The following is a 21,244-nucleotide window of genomic DNA, read 5'->3' as shown; positions in this document are numbered from 1 at the left end:
CTGCAATAACATTTCTATTTTTGGAGATGAATATTCACCCAGTTAGATTTGTCCAAACAAAAAGAATAATAAATTGGAGTCTAACAAGACTTTAATTTGTTAATCGAGTAACTATACTACAAGTTGGCAATTACTTCATATGTAACCAATCAAACTATACCACATAGATGAAAAATGGCATATATGATCGACAATATATATATTAAATTCATGTTACATTTTACTATAAATAGTCTTTCGTAGTTGCATGGTAAAGACCACAAATAATTAGCCAAGAAAAAAAAAATAATAATAAACCTATGGACGATTCTCATACAACAAAATGATAATCTTCTTCCTTCTTCTAGCAGTTTTCTCTATTATCTTTCTTGCAGTAATTCTTTCCTCAAATAATAAAAATGGACGATTTCGCCCTCCTCCTGGGCCAAAAGGGCTTCCCTTAATAGGAAACCTTCACCAATTTGAATCCTCAAACACTCATGTCTACTATTCCAAGTTAGGCAAGATCTATGGCCCAATCATCGCGCTTCGATTGATGAGTAAACCTATGGTTGTGATTCAATCGGCGAGGTTGGCCAAAGAGGTCTTGCAAACAGATGATAAGAACTTATGTAATAGACCATTATTAGCCGGAGAAAAAAGACTAAGTTACGGTGGGTTAGACATAGCCCTTAGTCCATATAGTGAGTATTTGAGAGAAATGAAAAAGATACTAAATGTTCATCTTTTAAGCTCTAAGAAAGTTGAGTCGTTCGCTCCAATTCGACAAGAAGAAGTCTCTAGGTTGATTCTAAAGGTTTCCTCTCTATCTGCTGCTTCTAAAGTCGTCAATTTGAGCAAATTGGTTCTTAGTTTTGCTAGCTCAAATTCCGGCAGGATAACTTTCGGCAAGAGGTACGTACGTTTTGTTTGTGTACATGTTTGCATGTACGTACTATAGGGTGTATATATATAACTTATGTCATCCCTTTTTAAATATAAAAGTTTCTTCGGTTTATATAGATGTTTTATATTTAATTTGAGACATATCTATTTAACAAGAATCAACTTAAATGTGTTTTTCTTTATACTCCGTATATAATTAACTAATAATGATAAAAGTGAAGTGTTAAAGCAAAGTAAAGTGAAACCCCGTAATGGTCGTTCAAAGGAGCTTACAGTCTTACAGATCGATTCAATTCATATTCTAATATAACTCCGTGATTAATACTATTTAATTTTGTTTGAATGCACAGATATGACGATGAAGATGTGTTAGGAAGCAGATACTTTAGCCTTCTACATGAAGCTGAAGCAATGTTCATAGGCTTCTTCTTTAGTGATCATTTTCCTTTTGGGGGTTTGCTTGATAGACAAAGTGGACAATCCTCTAAGCTTGAGAAGACCTTTAAGGAGTTAGATGCAATTTTTGAGAAAATTATTAACGAACATCTTAACACAGACATGCTTCGATCTGACCGAAATGATGTTGTTGATGTTCTACTCCGCCTCATGAATGACACTTCCTTTCCATTTAAGCTCACTATGAACCATGTCAAAGCAATTTTGATGGTAGGTTTTTCACGATACCAATGATATACTCTCTCGGTCCCTTTTAAATATAAAAATTATAAAGTAATATTAGTTATATATGCAGTAAAATAACATAACCTTGGTATAGCAAGCTATTAAGCGTGAGTTGAAAGTCAAAATATTTCAACTCAAAAGTGGGCACTCAAAAGTGGAGAATGCATGATTTTTTTTTTTTTTTTTTTGACAATAAAACAAATGCATTAAAGTTGCATGATTTTGTTGTTTTACGAAATTTTTGGAGTTTTTAATATGATGGTCATATATATATATATATATATACATATATATATATATATATATATATATATATATATATTCACTTTTCCTAATTAAAGAAAAAAAAAGTCTTAGGGCATGTTCTCTTCAGCTTAATTTCAGTTCAGTTCAGCTCCAATTAGTTCAGTTTAATTCAGTTCCTAATTTCCTTCCCTCATAAACAATTCATTTCAGCTCTATTCAGTTCAGTGAATCAGAACAGACCTTTATATTCACTAAAGTAAAGTTTCATTTCATAATTGCTAAAGATGTAAACTACAACAATATAATATATTAGTTCCGTCTGTTCCTAAAAGTTCTTTATGCTTTCCCCAGCCATAACTTCAACTTCAATATGATAGTACAATGCTCTCATATCCAACCGAAAATTAGAAGGGTTTAAAATTTTAAAAAATAGTTAATTGTCATTGTTATTTCGATCTAATTGTCTAGAAACCCTTGTGTATTTTTCAGTTGGCATTTGCAATTGTTGAGGCGTTTTTTTTTTTCATATGATGATTATATTTATAATGTTATTCCAATATTTGTGCAGAATCTTTTTGTTGGAGGAGCAAATACCACAACAGCTGGGATAATTTGGGCACTTACAGAGCTAATAAAGAACCCTATAACAATGCAAAAAGTACAAGAAGAGCTCAGAAGCGTGGTAGAAAATCAAGGTTGTATATTGGAAAGGGATCTCCCAAAGCTTGAATACTTTAAAGCAGTAGTGAAGGAAACATTTAGGTTACATCCACCAGCCCCATTATTGGTTCCACGTGAAACAAGCCAAAAAAGCATCATAGATGGGTATGATATTTTACCCAATACTACGATAATTATAAATGCATGGGCTATTCGACGAGATCCAAAATATTGGAAGGATCCGGAAATGTTCATGCCGGAGAGGTTTATTGGGAGTTCAGTGGAATTAAAAGGGCGCGATGTGATGTCAATGATTCCTTTTGGAGGAGGAAGAAGAATGTGCCCTGCATATGATTTTGGTCTTGCAAACCTTGAACTTGTGCTAGCCAATTTGTTATATTCTTTTGATTGGGAATTACCAAATGGTTTAAACAAGGAAGATATTGACAACAACAATGTTCTTCCTGGTCTCATTATGCACAAGGAAAAACATCTTTGCTTGGTAGCAAAGAAATTCCAATAATAGAAACATGCTTACAAATTCCAATTTATTATATTCTATAACGGTCGTTTGAAATATGACTATCTTATTATTTTAATGATAAACAATATGAGCGATCCATTTTTCACACTATAAATTGGACACAATTAGTATTCTAATTTCTATAGTGCAAATATATTTTTTGAAAATTTTAATCCAACATAAAATAAATATTTTTCAAGAAACTATAAAAATAAGAGTAAAAATTACATAAATAAAACTAAAAGTTTGATAAATTAAAAAAATATTGATAATAATATTTTATAGCAAAAATAGAGTAATATAATTAATTAGTTGGATAAAAATACGTTAATTATGAACTGTATAGTCATTAAAATATTATGGTAGTCATATTTCAAACGATCACTATATAATTTTCACAAATTAAAGCATACAGATGAAAATTGACAATATCCATTTAGTATCATTCTACAAAAATATAATACCCATCAAGTCATAATCAATATTAAATAAGCATGAATTATGTCATGCTTAGTATTAATTCCATGGTTAAGGTCTTAAGGATATGTAATAAGGATGGATCAGTGTATTGTTACGTACTACATTTTGCACAATAACGATACAACAGTCATAATTATTAATTGTAATTGTGTTGAACTTGTATTGATTTATACTTATTATGTAAATGCAATTAATGACGTGATTAACGTCTTTATATTTATTGAGGTCGTTGATAATGTTTATAGAAAGTTACTCATGATTATTATGCATAAATGGGCCGGGTGGTGATAAATAAATTAAACATTAGCAAAGTGTAAATGGGGATATAAATACTTTAAGTGTATTATTGAAAAGTTACTAAAAATGCTTGCATGTTTAATTAGATTATTCATAAACTTTTTAGATATTTGAATATGTGAAAATTCACTCCTTAAAATGACAACCATTATACTAATTTTTATTGGTTGATTTTTGATTTATTTTTTATGTCAAAATTAATTAAAAATGTTAATGTTTTTCTTATTTTAAAAATTTATCCATTTATTTATTTATATTTTCATAATTTAGTTATGAATTATTTTTTATAGCCCAAGATCAAGTTATGTATTCTATCATATCCCCTCACATGAGAGCCCTTGGGTGTTGAAGATGATTTGAACACGTGGCCTTTATGTCACGATGGTTCTGATACCATGTTAAAAGACCAACTCAACCAAAAGTTTAAGCTGATGGTTGAAGCCCAAAATCGACCGCGATTTATATATATTCTATCAAAAAGTTTAGATTACTAGCTAAAATTATACTCGGCTCAATATTATTAATTCTATGATAGGTGGCCAGTGGATAATCAACCAGTTGATTTAAGGTTTAACAAAAACTTTCGGGTACACACAATTTACATTTATAATAGTGTACATCAAAAGAACAAATTTAAGTTAACTATTAATTTAATTACCCAATTTGGGATAACTTGTAATGTTGTATGGGGTAACTTTATTAAATTTGATAAGATTTTAATGTAAATAAGTAATGCGATAAATTTTATGAGGGTAATATAGCTAGTATATTTTGTCAGAAACAACCTAATTGTTAAAAATGTTGTAAGAAACTACCTAATACTAATATTTATAGGTAAATATTTTGTATTTCTGGCGTTAACTCAAGAATATATTTTAAGTTTTTTATATTTTCTGGCGTTAACTCAAGAATATATTTTAAGTTTTTTATATTTTTTATTGTTTTAATAGGAATATACCCCATGGCAGGCCATTTTCTACTCACCCTCACCTATACATTGTCCAATGTCTATAATTATTTGACAAAATCAATGTCTATTTTTATGCTATATATAAATATATAGCAATAAAAATGTAACTATTAAACTACATAATCATTTAACGAAGTTCTTATAATAGACTATAAATATCACTTTTTGTGATTTTTGTTGAGGAGTATTTATTCATTAATTTATTTTTATCTATTAGACAATAGAGATATGCCAGGGGGTAATCCCTGTCAGTTGTTGCCTTGTTGGTGTCAAGCATGATTAACGCCTTGTTGTTGCCTATTTTAGCCTTTTTGGACAATTGTGTAGCCCTAATCACAAAATTATATTACGAATAGTCATTATTGTATGTTGATCTGGATGTATAAACAAGTATACAGCTGGTAAAATAGAGTCAAGAATATTGAGGTGTGCAAGCATACGTCAGCAACGTAAAAACACTAACGTCATTAGTAGTCAATGAAGACAGCATCATCATTCAATCATTCACCAAATATCGTCTACATACTTGATGCTCCGTATTATCCGGGGTTACTGGCGCATGAGTACAACGAGTAGATGTAGTTAAGAGTCAACTAGTCACGCATAATCAGTACAAGAAATTTTACAAGGAGTAATTTGTTGAGCATCTACGATGGCTACCTACATGTACAATTGTACATATATTTTTGGGTTTGTTCACATTTATTGAATTGAGCTGAACTGTACTGATCTGAACTAAACTGAACTGATTGGAGCTAAACTGAATTGATGCTAAACTGAACTGATTGGAGTTAAACTGAATTATTATGAGAGAAGGAAATTAGGAGCTCAACTGAACTGAACTAAACTGATTGGAGCTGAACTAATTAACTGATTGATGTTGAACTGAACATTTTATGAGAGAAGGAAATTAGGAGCTGAACTGAACTGAATTGATTGGATCTGAACTGAATTGATTGGAGTTGAACTAAGCTGAACTAAATTGAAATTGAGCTGAAGTGAACTGGCCCATTGTGTTGCAACACCATTATTCCCCAAGCTACATAATTTAAGCTACAACCTTTACAATGACAAAGTACTTCCTTTATGATAAATAAATCACAAAAAAATAAAATAAAAAACAAATACATAAAAAGAAGCTACAACCTTTACAATGACAAGCTACTTCCTTTATAATAAATAAATCACAAAAAATAAAATAAAAAACAAATACATAAAAAATATTAAACAAATCAACACACACGCTCGCGCGCGCACACACGAGCACACACACAGGGTGGAGTAAAAGTACTTATTAGCTCTATTGGCCTTAGCTATAACCCATGTAGCTCTGATCTACAATGGCTAGCATTTATAAATTAAATTGCAAGCAAGTAGGTTCTTTAATGCAACCATTGTGAATGCTCTAATGATTTTTGTTGGACTTGATGTGTAGCAACATAATTAAATGTATTGTGGATCTAAATAAAGTAGATTACGAGTTTATGACCATGCACGGTAATATTGGATATGTAGCCTTTAGGGTTATGAATAAGCATTTAAGATCTTTTCTTATTTGGTACGAAGTATTAATTTAAGAATGCATGACAAAATCACACACAAATTAGTGTACGTAATTAACATTCGTTACATTTTCAATTTTTTTTTTCTTTTTTTGGTATTAATCAATGAAATGCTGGCATTAAAACGCACCCCTGGCATAGTCCTATACTCCCATGAATAATCAAGTTCATGCATCATAGGTACAACCTTCATAAAGAGTTTTGAATCACTGTACATACGACAAATATGAAATATATTTTCTTTAATCAACTAGCTACCGTATTATATAGCGAATTAAAATTTGGATATATAGAGTTATTAAATGGCAATAATTATGATCTTGTGTTAAATAAAATGGCAAGTAGGATCTATTAAAAACAATGTTACTTGCTAAGCACTATGAATAATACTATAAATAGTCTTGCTTAATTACATGATAAAGACAAGAACAACTACTAGCATCCAAAAAAAAACCCTACAACAAAATGATTTTCATCTTCCTTCTTTTAGCAACTCTTTCTGTTATCTTTCTTGCAATTGTTTCCAAAAATAGTAAGAAACAACCATTTTGCCCTCCACCTGGACCAAAAGGGCTTCCCTTAATTGGAAACCTCCACCAATTTGAATCCTCGAATACTCATGAATACTACTCCAAGTTAGGCAAGATCTACGGCCCAATCATCGCGCTCCGGTTGATGAGTAAACCTATGGTTGTGATTCAATCGGCGAAGCTAGCCAAAGAGGTCTTCCAAATACAAGATAAGAACTTTTGTAATAGACCAATAATGGCCGGAACACAAAGGTTGAGTTACAATGGGTTAGACATAGCTTTTGGTCCATATAGTGATTATATAAGAGAAATGAAGAAGGTAGTAATTGTTCATCTCTTAGGCTCTAAGAAAGTCGAGTCGTTCGCTCCAATGCGACATGAAGAAGTCTCAAGGTTGATTCAAGAGATTTCTTCTTTATCTTCTGCTTCAAAAATTGTCAATTTGAGCCAATTGGTTCTCAAATGTGCTAGCTCGATTTCCGGGAGGATCACTTTTGGAAAGAGGTTTATTTTTTCTTCTCTATTTATCTAGTTTCTAATAATGTTTATTTTTTCTTACCTTTTCTTTAAATAAAACCCCTTTCAACAATAGGTACGTATGTGTCAAACTACGTATATATCTTTGCATGATCACTCTGAGTTTAGTGTCTTAATCATAAATATATAGTATAAATAAGATGAATAAAGCATTATTATTATTATTTTCACTTGGTATCATTGTATCAACACTCATACATAATCAACAAGATGAGGAATTTCCGGAGAAGAGGAATCAAGATATTTGTCTTGTTGACTCTTTTGATTAGAATTCGAAACTTTATACTACCTCCGTTAAATGTTTTGTGCAACTTTGGAATATTTTATATCTCACAAATAATACCCAAAGTTGCACATAACATTTAACGGAGATAGTAGATAATAATCGTAAGCTTATTGTCTTGTATTTGCATTTGATTCAATAAAATTCTGAATAGGTACTACGTATGATTTAGAGATGAAGGTATACATACAGTCTAATACAATTTAGAAATTTTATTAGGAAATAGCCCCATATATTGTATTCCAGCATTGACTTCCATTCTCATGCATTGACCACCCACATGCGACTATGCGAGGCACATACAATGATACAAGCTAAAAAAAAAAAAAAAAACCACAACTGGTTGTGCCCTACAAAACTAACTCTCTTAAACTCAAACAATGAACTTTCTCAAAACCACCCAAACACAGGCCTTCACCACCAATACACACCCTAAGTCCCACACCAATTACCTTCAAAACCACCTCCGATACCCATCGACAAAAATCTACCAGGGGTTAAGAGAATTCCGCGCTACAAATTGTGAGACAAATTAAATAGCAGAATTTGGCTAAAGGTGATGACCTTTAAAAAAAAAAAAAAAAAACAATTCTGTAATTTTTAACAAAATTTCAAATTCGAAAGGTGATTTCTGATAAAATTTACTTTTTTTTTTTCCATTACATTCTGATGCCTCTCCTTACTATAGATAGAAAATCTTGCGTATTATTGTGGACGAGAGTTTTACATACACGCAACTGACATTAAATTAAATATAATAACCCTAATATTAACATAGTAACCTTATTTTTAGCATAGTAACCTTTATTAAAACTTGTGTAACTTATACTGTTATTGTAAACTTGGAGTACGACGTATGACCCTAATTTTAACATAGTGACCTTTATTATTCATATTGACCAATATATTAAAATTTTCATTAAAAAATTAACCTCTTATAGTTGTTATAATATAATATCATAATGAATTTTATTTCAATATAGTAACCTTTACTTTAATATAGTGATTTTTTTTTTATACAAAATTAATAAAACAATTATAGTGTCCCTAATGTTAGTGGTCCACAATAAATTAATGTGAACCAGGTCCATTTAAGAATTTGTATATTATAAAATATGATGTAATATGTGTTGTTTGAATAATGGACAGATACAACGACGACAATGTGTTTGGAAGCAAATATTATAGCCTTCTACATGAAATTGAAACAACGTTCACAACAATGTACTATACCGATTATGTACCTTTTGGGGGTTTTCTTGATAAGCTCACAGGACAATCCTCTAAGCTTGAGAAAACTTTTAAAGACTTAAATGCTCTTTTTGAGAAAATCATTAACGATCATCTTTACAAAAACAAGCTTGAATCTGCGAGAGATGATATAGTTGATGTTCTACTCAGTCTCATGAATGACACTTCCTTTCCCTTTAAGCTCACAATGAACCACATCAAAGCAATTATGATGGTACGTTTTTCATGCTACTAGTTCTGTCTTATACTACCTCCGGTTCATATTATATGCAACTTTGAAATTTTTTATGTCTCACAAATATTACACCAAAGTTGCATATAATAAAAACCGGAGGTAGTGAATATTTTTATATGATTGTTTATACAAAAATGTTGTGTTGTACCATTATTTGACTTTTGCAAAGGTTATAGGAGGATTTTTCTGCAAGATAATGATATGTGCACTTTTATTTCAATATATTTGTAGAATCTTTTCGTCGGTGGTGCAAATACGAGTACAGCCGGAGTAATTTGGGTACTAGTGGAGCTAATAAAGAACCCTAATATAATGAAAAAGGTACAAGAAGAGCTAAGGAGTGCGATACAAAATAAAGGTTGTATATTAGAAGGTGATCTCCCAAAATTTGAATATTTCAAGGCAGTGGTGAAGGAAACATTCAGGCTACATCCATTAGCCCCATTACTTGTTCCACGCGAAACACTCCAACACTGCAACATAGAAGGATACGATATTTTACCCAATACAACGATTATTATAAATTCATGGGCTATTGGACGAGATCCTGAATATTGGAAAGACCCAGAAGTATTTATCCCAGAGAGGTTCATGGGAAGCTCGGTAGAGTTAAAAGCTCGTGACGTGGTGTCAATGGTTCCTTTCGGGGGTGGAAGAAGAATATGCCCTGGCTACAATTTTAGTCTCATAAGCCTTGAGCTTGTGGTTGCCAATTTGTTATACTCATTTGATTGGGAATTGCCTAATGGTTTAAGCAAGGAAGACATTGACAACAATAATGTTCTCCCTGGCATCGTTACACATAAGGATTAAGGAAAACAACTTTGCCTAGTAGCAAAGAAAGTCTGATTACAACCTGTTTTTAAAAATCCAAATGCAACTAGCTAGTAGCATACACTATCCACAGTTATCAAATTAAAGACTTAAAGTGAACTGTTATTAGATCATATAATAGCGAACTGGTGGCAACGTGCTTGTTCGACTTGTGCTCGTTAAAGTTTTACGTGATAACTATTGTAATATTTGTGTTAAACTGTAATAAATGTTCCACTTATCTATTTTCGTATATGCTATCTTTCTTTCTTTTTATTTGTGACAAAGGGGTGTTTTTTGTGAGACTTTGAAAATTCATTTGTCGTAAATATAAAGAAACGGATGTAGTTTTTAAATTTGATAGTTAGAAAATAAACATATAACAAAAGAGAGAAACCGAAGTAAATTATTAGCTTGCGTGGTTTAATGCATGAACAACGCGTATTTCAGTATTCGAGATCGCATCAAGTCTAATTTAAGCTGTGTCATTGCATTACTTAAGTTAATTTATTAACGTAGATCAGCCAATTCTATGATTTGGGTTTAAAAAGTATGGAGTAAAAAAAGACTTCAAAGTCTAGACAACGAAGTAGTTAGTAACTCCTTAGATTATACTTTGTACTTCATATCGAAATAATGTTAAACTTTTTTCTTCCGTTAAGAAGTGGACGAAATTTAGATTTTTTTTTAAGTCCTAATTTTTTTAATGGGTGCTAATAACAATCATTTTGTGTTTATCTATTTATTTTTTGTATAAAAAATTGAAAGGCTTTTGACTCAAAAAATAAATAAAAAAAGAATAATAAGAAAGGCTTTTTAAAATATATTAAGTCCAATTTAAAGTTATGATTAAGATACCTGTTTGATCAAATAAAGAGGTGATGAAGCATGTATTATACGTGGATGTAAAAACCTTTAAAATAAATAAAGTGAATGGTCAAGGATTATACAGGTGTAATAGATTGATAGGTGATGGGGTAGGTGATCGAGTATTAACTGGATGTGGATACCTTGGTGAATGAGGACAATAATTATTTTTTTTTTTTTAGGGCAGGACAAAAATTATTTGTAATGGATTTTGTATTCGCCTAGCTGTATGGGAAATAGAATGATATTATTTGTACTTTTAATTTCTATTTAACGTAAATTACTTATTCTTCTAATATGTGTAATAAAATATTAAATGCTTATAGAAATTGATATCATGCAAACAATTAAGTTAGATATGAGTCTAATAATCCTTCCAAAGCTACATTTAAAGTTTCTAACTAGTGTGTGTCCCGGACGATGTCCCGCAGTGCTATTTTGTACTTTGAACTTTTTTAAATTGATAATTATGTTCAACTGAGTGTGATTCGGGTGTTACCTCGGATGTTATGGTTTTTTTACCTCATATGTATTTATTTTCTAATCTTGTGAAAAAATAAATAAGTTAAATAACCTCTAATTTGAAAGGAATATATAATGTTAATTATGTGAAATTTAAAACGCTGATATGGTAAATGTGAAACCTTTATTTGTTGGAGGTTGCGGGTTCGAATCTAGATCAAACCATATATTTTGTTAAATGAACTTGCAAGCTTATGTGTCATATGCACTTTGAATACGTGTCATTGTGACATGGTTTCATCTACGTTGAAGAGTGCCACATGGCACCATTCCTTTAAAAGGAACGCCTTTTAATATAGTATAGATAATTTAAAAAATAAAAATCATCTGTAATTATAAATTTAGGGATGTAACCAAGTACGTAGGAATGTAGGATAAGTTATCAGATAGATAATTACAAGGTACGGTGGGTCATGGAGCGAGTATTAGGTGATATTAAAGAACAATGTGTGGTTGGTGCACCTAGGTACACCATGCGCATGGTGCATTCAGAATGAACATTAGGTATTTAAAATGAACATGCGCGAAAAAAGAACATTAAAGATATTTATAAAGAACGCGAGCATAATATATTCTTTGAGTTTGAATTATATGTTCTTTACATTATACAATATGTTTATTTTAATGTATGCACATAAAAAAAATATTAATTTCAACTAGTTGAGTAACCATGAAAAAGAACATGTTATGTAATGTACTATCAATTTATCATGTTCTTTTTGTAAATACTTTATAGACCTGATCATACTTAGCCCGACCCGATATTTAAATGGGTGTCGGATAGATTTCTTCAAATCGAAATTAAGTCGAGCATGACCCAAAATTTTATTTTATTTTTGACAAATTTGGGAATGTATTTTAATTTTTTGCATTTTTAGTTAATTTTTTTTAGCCCTGGCCGTTTTTGGGTTGGTTTTACCACAAAAAATTCGACCCGAATCTTGGCCTGACCTGAGAAGTGGACGAATTATTTGCACTCGGCCCGGCCAAAACCTGGTTCGGCCCGCCCAGTGATCACCTCTAAGACTTTATGTTCTTTGCTATGCCAAATTGTTTGTTAAACACAAACATGTTTTTTTTTTTGTCAAACATAGGGTTCTTTCTCAAATACATTCAACCACCTAAGTAACCATGAAAAAAAAAAACATGCTTTTTTATAAAGACTTTATGTTCTTTATAATGCAATGTTCTTTGTCAAACATAAACTTATTCTTTTGTCAAATACATGTATGTTAGTTCCTTTTCAAACAATAGTATGTATTTTTTTTCGCACATATTCTTTAAAATATACTAATGTTTTCTTCAAGTGCACCATGCGTATGGTGCACTCGGATGCACTATACTATTTTCAATTAAAGAAAGTGGTGAGGCGTAGATTTAGATCTTGCATTCTTTATAAGTATGTACAAATATGAAAATTATGCATCATATATATGTTTATAAAATAATGACATTGAATGGGTTTGATGACTTATTCACTCTATTTGAAAAAATGACAAATAACCCTCATAGTGTAAAATAAAGATATTTTTTGACGGGATACAAATAATTATAGAAAATAAAAGATATATATTACTTCGTAATATTTACATAATATATTCTGACAATTTTACATTGTGTTATTATATTTTAACTAATTCTTTTGGCAAAAGGATAGAATTCAATCAATCAATCAATCAATCAATCAAAGCCTTAATCCCAAAAGTGGGGTCGGCTAACATGAACCAAATTTGATTATTCCGTGTAGTCATCAACATAAATCTTTGGCAAAAGGATAGAATTAGTAAAAAAAAAATATACCATATTATAAGGAAAACTAAACGCACGTTTTAATTATCATATCATTTTGCCGACTGATTTTTGTTACTTGAGTTAATTTTTTTTACAACTACTTGAGATATTAAGGATAGATATTATTTAAAGTATCACCATTTTTTTTTTTGAGGAATTTAAAATATCCTATGAGTGAAGGAAACCGCTAGGTATGTTTTTTTCGTAAAATAAATAAATAAATAAAAATTGGTATGTTTCAATGCAATTTTTATCTTTTTATCAACAAAAGCCGCAATTTCTTTTATTTTATTATTATTTTTTTTAATGATACCACCATGTTAAACTTTTACTGTATTTATGCACTAGCTTTGCTTTGCTTTGATTGGGAATTTGGGAGATAGAAAAACCGAGAACTTGCTGTGCAAATTGCAATTGGCCAAAAATAGAATTATTTTTTGTTTTAAAAAAAATTTTGAGTAACTGTTTTTTTAAATAAAAAACAGATTCTTGATTAAATAATCGTCAAACAATAAATGAAAGATTTACCCTTATAATTTTAATCATAATTAAAATAATAAAATATCATGTCAAAAAAAAATCAAATATTGAAAAAGATTTTGTCATATATTTTCTCCCCAAATGATGCTCTCTAAATCAAATAAAAAGGCTAAATTTAGGTAAGTCTTTCAAAAAAAAAAATTCCCAACATAAACTAACTCTCAAGTTCATCAATGGTGGCTATTCAAAAAATAAAAAACACAGAGTTCATCGGTGGTGTTATCTTCAACACTTAACAATGGCGTATTACTCAAAAACCATATGACTATTAAAAATTAAACACGAAATCATACGACTAATAAATATTAAACATAAAATCATAGGATAATACATTTTTTTAACCAAAATATGTATGCATATAGTTAAATTAATTTTAATCTCATTAACTAATTTTAATTGACGAATAAATATGATGAGTAACCATTAATATATTGATTTCATATATACTTTGGTAATATAAGGATGCGTTTTGGACAAAAAAATTAAGGTTGAAGGTTGAAGATGGAGTGCACCATTAAAAAGGTTGAAGTTATCAATATAAGTATGAAGCTTTTAAAATAGGAATGAAATTGTACAAATGCTATTTGAATAAAAAAAACATTAAATGTATAATTAAATTATTTAGATGATTGTTAGTTTTTCATATTATAATGTGAATTTAACCTCTAAAAGTAAGAAAACAAACAATACTTTGCAGACTGGTTGTTGATTGGGCATGTGTTAAATGATGTGTAAATTTGATTTTTTAGTTTTTTAAAAATGTAATATTTAAAGGCTTAGATTAAGCAACAAACAATATCAACGGTTCAGATTTAATATCTTATTGTTGTTGTCCGTAGTCTTTGGTAGTCGTCCGTAATCGACGACTACGCTAGAAGCTTTGTTCATTATATGATCAAGTGCTTTAATCATCATAGGGCCAAAATAAACTTTAAAAAAAGAATTTGAATCATTATTATCCGACAAGTTTGAATTCATTTTTTAAAATCAATTACCTCATTTAGCCAATTAAAACCTACATAACAGAATCTAAGGCAAACATGATGTTCTTATCTAAAAAACATAAAAAATGGCAAGTGGTATATAAACTAGATTTTAAAAACAGGTTACATTTTACTATAAATACTCATGCTTAGTTACATGGTAAAGACACAAAACAATTAGCAAAAAAATAAAATAAAATTTACTACAATTATATTCTTCAAAACAAAATGTTACTCCTCTTCATTCTATTGGCAGCCCTTTCTGTCATTTTTCTTGGAAAACTTTCCAAAAATGGTAAAAAACAACCATTTTGCCCTCCACCTGGACCAAAAGGGCTTCCCTTAATTGGAAACCTCCATCAATTTGAACCCTCAAATACTCACGTCTATTATTCCAAATTAGGCAAAACCTACGGTCCAATTTTCGCGCTCCGGTTGATGAGTAAACCTATGGTTGTTATTCAATCGGCGAAATTGGCCCAAGAAATCTTCCAAACACATGATAAGAACTTTTGTAATAGACCAATGTTGGCTGGAACAAAGAAATTGAGTTACAACGGGTTGGACGTAGCTTTGAGTCCATATAGTGATTATATAAGAGAAATGAAAAAGATATTAATCGTTCATCTCTTAAACTCTAAGAAAATCGAGTCGTTCGCTCCAATACGACAGGAAGAAGTCTCTAGGTTGATTCAAGAGGTTTCAACTCTATCCTCGGCTTCCAAAATTGTCAATTTGAGTCAATTGGTTCTTAGTTTTGCAAGCTCAACTTCTGGGAGGATCGCTTTTGGCAAGAGGTACGTATGTATGAAACTATGCATATTTGCATATGCTACCTCTAGTTCTTTTACTCGCAACAAAGGAATATTCTATATCTCACAAATAACACCCCTTTGTTGCGAGTAATAAGAATTAGAGGTAGTATATTATATACATGATCTTGGATACTATTTTCACTCGTGGTATCAAACGTAAACATAATGATATGTATAATCAACATCCATGGTTACTAATACGTACAAATTAACAATATGTATGTGTGTGATCTCGTTACATTTATTATTAGTAGTTTTTTGACTTGAAAACCATAAACGTCAAGTTGTTGCAATAAATTATACGAGATCAAAATCAAGGAAATTAATCGATAATTTCTGTTCAACTTTGCTAAATTACATACCATTTACTCTTTACTTCGTTCCTAACCTAAAGGATGTTCATATATATATATATATAAGTTTAATGTTGTTTGAATTTTGCGCAGATACGACGACGACAGTGTGTTAGGAAGAAGATATTACAGCCTTCTACATGAAGCTGAAGCAATGTTCACAGGATTCTTTTATACTGATTATGTTCCTTTTGGGGGTTTTCTTGATATGATAACAGGAAAATCCTCTAAGCTTGAGAAAACCTTTAAAGACTTAAATGCACTTCTTGAAAAAATCATTAACGAACATCTTCACAAAAACAAGCTCGAATCTACGAAAGATGATATGGTTGATGTTTTGCTCCGCCTCATGAATGATACATCCTTCCCATTTAAGCTCACAATGAATCACATCAAAGCAATTTTGATGGTACGTACGTTTTTCATGACACTAGTCCTACTTTAAAGCAAAGACGACATAGTTCACTACTAGAAATGATCCATTTACCGATGGCCAAAATCCATCGGTAAAATTGTAAAAAACCATCGGTATCTCATTTACCGATGACTGCCATCGGTAAAAAACCATCGGATTATACTACGTCGGGAAAATCGAAAATACCGATGGAAAAACCATCGGTAAACTTAATACCGATGGTTACCAACTGTCGGAGCTTTTTTAAATCCCGATGGCAAAAGCCATCGGTGTTTTGTTCCCGATGGTCAAAGCCATCGGTATATTTGGATCACCGATGGCTTTTGGCAATCGGTAATTTTTTAAAAAAAAATAAAAAAAAAAATTAAAACCCCTGCCCACTCCCTGCCTACCCACCCCCCTACGTACGGCCCTGCCTACCCACCCCCTGCCTACCCCCACCCAACACCGCCGCCGTAAGCCACTAAGCACTGCCAACCACCACCACAACCCTGTTCCACCTACCACAACCACCGTAAACCACTCAACACCACCAACCACCACCCGAAACACCCTAAAAATAAACAAAAATCAACACAAAACAATCCACACAACCCCCAAAGAAAGCAGAAAAACTAACAAAAAATCAAACATTGATGAAAATTAAAGTTTAAAAACAATAAACACACGATATTTAACAAACACAACACGAAAATGGTAGAAATGAAACCCACAAAAATCACACATATAAATTTACAAACGAAATTAACTTACAAAATTAAACAAAAAATCCACATACCTTTCAAATTTCTTCTTTTTTGGGTTTAAATGGTTAAACTCGACCATGAAAATTCCAGATCTGGAATTTTCATGGTCGAGTTTAACCAAAAAACCCGTAACCTCGTGACGGTGATGGTTGAACCCAAAAAAATGTGCAGAGAAGGGAGGAGGAAAGACATAGAAGAGAAGGAGAAGAGGAAAAGGTGAAGATAGTTGAGAGAAGAAGAGGAGAGAGGAGTGAGAAGAAAGAATGAGAGGATAGATCTAGAGGAGATAGAAGAGGAGAGAGAATAAAGAATGAAGAAGAGGAGAGGCGTGAATTATGGAGGAAGAAAGAGAAAGTGAAAGGGGGCGGAGGAAGAAAGAGAAAGTGAAAGAAAAAAAAATAGGGTTTCCTCCCTTTTTTTTTTTTTTTTTTTTAATATTTTAAGAAAATACCGATGGCTAAAAGCCATCGGTAAAATACCGATAGGTCAAAGCCATCGGTATATTTATTTTACCGATGGCTTTTAACCATCGGTAAAAAACATTAATTTTCTTTTAAAAAATTAGATTTTACCGATGGATGAAAACCATCGGAAATAATTTACCGATGGCTTGATAAAACCATCGGTAAATTATATTTTTACCGATGGATTTTAGTGGCCATCGGTATTTCCCATCGGTAAACGCGCGTATTCTTGTAGTGGTTAACCCCTCTATCTCAAATAATAATCAGGAATATTGATTAAATTTTGGTATATAATTAGAGGAAATGATAGATAGGCTTTAGGGCTAATAATTGATCAATTTTTTGTTTAAAGTATAGTGAAACGTATGGCGTGCATGTTCTCTTTACTTATATTGAATATTAAAACAAAAACTAGCCGGAATAAGAGAAGGGTGGTAATGTCTATTAATTTTGACTTTAACGGTGGTATTTTCAAATTTCCAAAAAGCGGGTGATTTTTTCAACAAATGGTGCTTTTAGGGCATAAGGGGTGGTTATCATTACAAATTCTCCTTATTTTTGTTGATTTTTTGTTTTTTATTTTATTTATTTCTATCATATGTGTTCTTTAGTAGTTATTTATAATGATCTTAACTTATCTTTAAATTGTTAAAAAAAAAAAGTTCGAATGAAAATTATTTTTACTACTGTATATTATATGAATAATTTGGAGAGAATATGACTTTAAAGGACAACCTATGAGAGACTTTCACTTTTGGGATGACAAAATTGGGATATATAACTTAAACATTTTGTAACAAAATCTAATTCCCTTTTTTGTAAGTTAGTTGCCATATTAGTTTCAATTACATGTTGTTTGATTATTCAATCTCAACATAAATTTTTTATTTTTAAATTTATTATTATTATTATTATTATTATTATTATTATTATTATTATTATGAGGGTTTTAGGAATTTATTCAAAGCGTATGTAAATGGTTACTATATCTTGTTATTCTTATTATAGTTAATTACTATTTAATTTGTTGTACAACGAACATGATATTTACAAAGATTTTAAAAGATTTTGTTTTACTTTTTTTTCGCAGAATCTTTTTGTCGGAGGTGCAAATACAACCACGGCTGGGGTAATATGGGTAATTGCAGAGCTAATAAAGAACCCTATTCCAATGAAAAAAGTACAAGAAGAACTAAGGTGTGCGGCACAAAACAAAGGTTGCATATTGGAAGATGATCTCCCAAAACTTGAATATTTCAAGGCAGTGATAAAGGAAACATTTAGGCTACACCCACCAGCCCCTTTACTGGTTCCACACGAAACAATTGAAAAAAGCGTCATAGAAGGATATGATATTTTACCCAATACTGTGGTAATAATAAATGCATGGGCAATTGGACGAGATCCAAAATGTTGGAAGGACTCAGAACTATTTATGCCGGAGAGGTTTATAGGGAGTTCAGTGGAATTAAAAGGGCGAGAAATGATGCCAATGTATCCCTTTGGAGGTGGAAGAAGAATGTGCCCTGCCTACACTTTTGGTCTCGTAAACCTTGAGCTTGTGCTAGCTAATTTGCTATACTCATTTGATTGGGAATTGCCTAATGGCTTAAACAAGGAAGAAATTGACAGCAACGTCCTCCCTGGCATTGTTATGCATAAAGAAAAACAACTTTGCCTAGTAGCTAAGAAATTCTAATAACAACCTACTTCCAAAAATCCAAATGCAATTGGTTTCATTGCGGAAATAAGAATTATGAATCACTATGGCTTGCTTTCCTGTCATCTTAGTTATAATTGTATGATTAAGGCTATGTACTTCGGATTAAATTACAATGTTTACTATTTTATATTATGGGATAATGATTATGTAATATGAAGCATTATAGTTAAATGTAATAAAAGTTCTACTACTTACATGTTATGTACCATTTCAGTTTTTGATGCGTTTGACATGTTTAAAGTTATATCAAAAATGTATAAACAATATAATCTACGAAAAGAACTTGACACCAGAGCGAGGTTGCTACCAAATGTGCATCCATGGTTGACAAATTAAAGGGTCCCCACATAAATCAACGCAAACTGTTTTTTTTTTTTATTTTTTTATTTTACCTCTATTATTTTTAGTTGAAACCCCTTTTCTTTCTTCGTGCATGTCAATGCACTAATTATTCTTATGTAAAATTATTAAAAACAATGAATACGAATAAAATTTTACATTAAGGCGAATTCAAACTAAATTGCACATAACTATATTTTTATTGTATTTATAAATCATAAAAGCTAGACAAATAATTTGTCAAAGTGCAAAGTTAAAGAGTGTCAACTAAACAAAATTGGAGGAAGTACATTATAAACGTTTAAGTAAAATAGTTTGTGAATAATGCAAAAGTTAAATAATTTGTGAATAGTGCAAAAATTAAATAGTGCAAAAGTTATTTGGGAGAACAAAGGAGAGATAAAAGCTAATGGGAGGGGGAAAAGGGGAAGGGGGGATTAAATGGAGGTTGTTTTGTGGTAGCACGTGAACCTTACGTGAGTTGGTCAATGTCGGGAAATAGGATTAATGCTCGAAATCTGGCCTAAGGTTTGATCTCGTAAAAAAAATAAAATAAACTAAGGCGTGTTCTTACAAATACAAAATTGAGGTGGTTTTTTCACAAAAAGGATTTTTTTTTTTTTAAATGTAGCTTTTGACAAATTTTTCTTTAGAAAAAGCAATTATAAACATTAAAAAAAGGCAAATAAGTAATCAAGAGAATATTTATAGAGGTATAAATCCCTGCACACTATACTATTTATAAGAACTTGTCTGAACTTTTTTTTAAGAATAGGGATTAAAGTCATCTTTATTTAAATTGTTACAATTTTCTTTGTTTAATAGCGTGGCCTGGACTTACTCGTTTTTTTTTTCCTTATTATGGAGTAATTTTTTTTTCATTTGAACCCACTTTTCACTAAATACAGTTAAAATTATTCAATGTGCACTATTTATTTAAATCAATATATGTCTATAATTGTAAAATAAGGTTATGTTATTTCCAATTATTTATTTATTTATTTATTTATTTGTATTTTTTTTTACTTTTCCAACTAAAAAAAAAAAATTGGATGGGAATAATAAAAATGATTGAAGGAAATACAAATTAATGAGAAATAAAATATGACACAAGTCACACAACAGCCATAGTACATCTTTATATCCTATGCTAGTATGCTAAATAAGTACCCAAACCTAGAGAAATTGTATGAAAATGATCAAGTTAATTATTTGATTGTTTGACACCATGACTTGATAATCTATTCGCCGTTGGATTAGCTTTTGTATTACTACATATGGCCACCTCCCAATCTTAATGCCTCTGCAGATTATAATAGTATACAATTTGTATACTATAATTTTGTGTTTAATACAATTGTAGGTACGCTAGCTACTTTAATTTGATAAACCAATTGGATGTTAGTGTAGTGGTGATTATGATTACACTTGGTAGGGAGGATCCGTGTTCGATCTCCCACAACAACAATTGGGAGGGGTTTGGAACCTAAATACTCAGAACTTATCCTCGAATTCGAATTTGCCCAACGGGTGAATCAGGTGAAATACTAAAAAAAATATATATATATAAAATAAAAAAAACTTGGTATATAAAATGTAGCGTAGAATTATTAATTCAATATTATAATTCGGTGGCCGGTGGAAAATATATAAACCCTAATAACCAACAGATCGATGTAGTGAGTCATGCATGATTAATAATTTTTTTTGTTTTTGAAAGCTGCATGATTAAT

At 30.9% G+C, this 21,244-nt stretch overlaps 3 pseudogenes; all 3 read left to right on the top strand.

The window, feature by feature from the left end:
* Nucleotides 1-322: 322 nt before the first annotated feature.
* LOC145604421 (6,7,8-trihydroxycoumarin synthase pseudogene) lies at nucleotides 323-2,995 on the top strand (annotated as a pseudogene).
* Nucleotides 2,996-6,769: 3,774 nt separating this feature from the next.
* LOC145604420 (6,7,8-trihydroxycoumarin synthase pseudogene) lies at nucleotides 6,770-9,953 on the top strand (annotated as a pseudogene).
* Nucleotides 9,954-14,884: 4,931 nt separating this feature from the next.
* Nucleotides 14,885-19,148, top strand: LOC145604419 (6,7,8-trihydroxycoumarin synthase pseudogene; annotated as a pseudogene).
* Nucleotides 19,149-21,244: the final 2,096 nt, after the last annotated feature.

The sequence above is a fragment of the Chenopodium album genome, chromosome 22 (genome assembly GCF_948465745.1).
Source record: "Chenopodium album chromosome 22, dcCheAlbu1.1, whole genome shotgun sequence".
Lineage (NCBI taxonomy): Eukaryota > Viridiplantae > Streptophyta > Magnoliopsida > Caryophyllales > Amaranthaceae > Chenopodium > Chenopodium album.
This window is presented reverse-complemented; position numbering and strand designations above follow the sequence as displayed.